The following is a 2,500-nucleotide window of genomic DNA, read 5'->3' on the forward strand; positions in this document are numbered from 1 at the left end:
TACTTTTAGGCGTTTATTTCCATCGTGCTCAACAATGATATTCGCGCTGGACCGGATTTCTTGAGCAGCGAAGGAGGAGAAGGAGAAGGCATTTTGATTAGCCGAACATTAAGAAACCTTAACCTTGAAGCCTGTTAACCACCCCACCGCGTAGCTGTGCGGCGGGCTCCAAACAAGTTTTGTTTAATAGGCCCGTGCGCCGCTCGTCCGGTTGCTTCTTCCTTCACCGGAGCTTCGATAAGTTGCTGTTCCTGCTCCTCGGGGTCGTTTTCTATGCTAGCCAGATTCACACATTAATGCGCTCATTTGGCGCTGTTGGTCTTGACTCCGCAATCCTCACCGGATTATTACATGCTGATGAGAGGCGAATCCAAAGAATCTTGCGCGCTGCGTATATGGAACCAGTTTGGTCTGAGGAGGGGGTCAATTATTTGATGATGCAGCTTCATTCCCGGTTTGCTAAGATCTTTTGCGACTAATCCGATGCGTACCAGAGATGCATATTAAAATTCTTCCATTGCCATTACTGCTGCTGGTTCTGGATCACCTACTCCAACCAGCAGCATACCATCTCAGGGTGTGTCCCAGAGATAGAAACAATCGAAGGCATTCAGGCGATGCAGCAGCAGCAGCAGCACCAGAACGGCATTCCAATTCGCGTGCAGTTGACGATCCCTTGAGAATCTCACACAAAGCACACAGCGCTGCAAATGCTTGTCATCCATTGCGCGATGCTCAGACAGAAGCGAACAGTCGATTCTGATTAGCGCTTGGTGCTGCTGGTGGTGGTGGTGTGTGGTTCACCTGCATCGAACAGCAGGGTCGCGCCACTTGCACAAAGTCTCCAACCTTTCCAACGTCCACTGATAAGATAAAGTATCCGCGTTCTTAAGCACATCGGGGTCTCGTACGCTCGCAGGCTCTCTGTAAACACATTAACACAGTGCAACATCAATCAAGTGAACGAACGACGATTACTCGTCATCATCAGTGCGGCACACGATCACCATCATTACTAGCCGTAAAGCAAGAGAGAGATAGTGTGAGAGAGACTGGGAGATGCTTTGATTCAAACTGGAATCAACGGCCAGAGGCCCTCGTAGCAGAGCTTGCCCGCTTCGATTGCGCTACGCATATCAACAGAACCTGGCCGGCTTTTGATCCGTACAGCGTCAGCATATCACCAGTGAACCTCTGAGGGTGGGCCAGCGTAGCGTACGCGGGTGTGTATGTGTTTCGTTTGTTGGTCAAAGAGTAAACCACAACAACAGCAAAAAAACACTCGCGAAGAATGGTTGAGCGCGGAAGCGGCTTCAAGCAGCGGCGGGCGGAGAGCGAACGAACGTGATGATGGTAGCCGGCCGGTTGGTTGGTTGGTTGGATGGTCGGCGGGACAAACTGGTTCAGTAGTTGAATCCTGTGCGCGGTCCGATACTGACGCGCCACTCGTGCTATGCTGTGCGGCTGACCGCAGCTGAGGATCGCGAACTCGCGCGCGCGTCTATCTCCGGGGTGATGATAAACATCGTGTCGATTCATCGCCATCGCGCATAACAAAGCGTCCAGTCGAGAGTGTCGTCCACCAGAAAGTGCGGCTTAAACGGCGTGTCCCGAGACCTCATCATGAATCACTCGTTGTCAGTGGTGGATGCCGCCATGGAAGTGCCCTCGATCGCCACACGCGCCATCGAGCTCTTGTGGCAGTTCGCTACCGTGCTGTGGACATTAGTCATGCCGCCGCTCCTGCTTTTAACTGGGGTGCAGTTTGCGGTGCAGTTCATCGTCAGCGTACGGCGCGAAGCGAACCGGCTGCAGCAACGGCAACGCGAAGCACTCAACCAAGACCGACGGCGGTTGATCGAGGAGATCAAGCAAGATCTGCTGAAGACACTGCGCGGTGACGAACGACAACCATTAGCGGCTAAGGAGTGGCGGCCGCAGCAGCACCACCAGCGACCGACAAACGATTCTGTGATCGATGGTTCAAGCGCGACCAAACAGGCAACGGCAACGACGGATCCCATCGTACGAAGGACCGCCGCCGTTGCATCAAATGGAGCAGCAACAGCAACAGCAGCAGCAGTAGCAGCAACGCAATCGTCTAAAGGCGTCCAATTGTCGAGTGCGCGTAGTGGTGGAGTCGACACTCAAGTGCGGCAACCTGGCTCGAGACGGCTCGAGCAGAAGGAGTGCAGCAATATAGTGAATGAAATTATCTATCAAATTCAATCGGGATCGCGAAAGACGCTGAACAGCGCGGCCTCGGTCTCTTCGGAAGACGCCAAACAACCGTCAGCCAAAGGAGATTTGGCCATTTTGCGCGATGTAAACAAGCGGAATGTGGTGGCACGAATGAAGACACTCTTCGAACAACCACCACCAGCCGGTGGTGGAACCGCTGGCAATAATGGACATCGATTTATGCAGCAACGGGCGCAAGAGCAGGCGATGCCATCGGCCACTCCTCGTCAGCTCAGTAACGTGGTCAATACGATGCTGC

The 2,500-nt window shown here is 53.4% G+C and overlaps 1 protein-coding gene across 10 annotated transcripts in view; it reads left to right on the forward strand.

The window, feature by feature from the left end:
* LOC125954400 (supervillin) overlaps positions 1-2,500 on the forward strand; it is a 91,131-nt gene that overhangs the window by 80,685 nt on the left and 7,946 nt on the right. The gene's annotated exons all lie outside the window — the stretch shown is intronic.

This window comes from Anopheles darlingi, chromosome 3, assembly GCF_943734745.1.
Source record: "Anopheles darlingi chromosome 3, idAnoDarlMG_H_01, whole genome shotgun sequence".
NCBI lineage: Eukaryota > Metazoa > Arthropoda > Insecta > Diptera > Culicidae > Anopheles > Anopheles darlingi.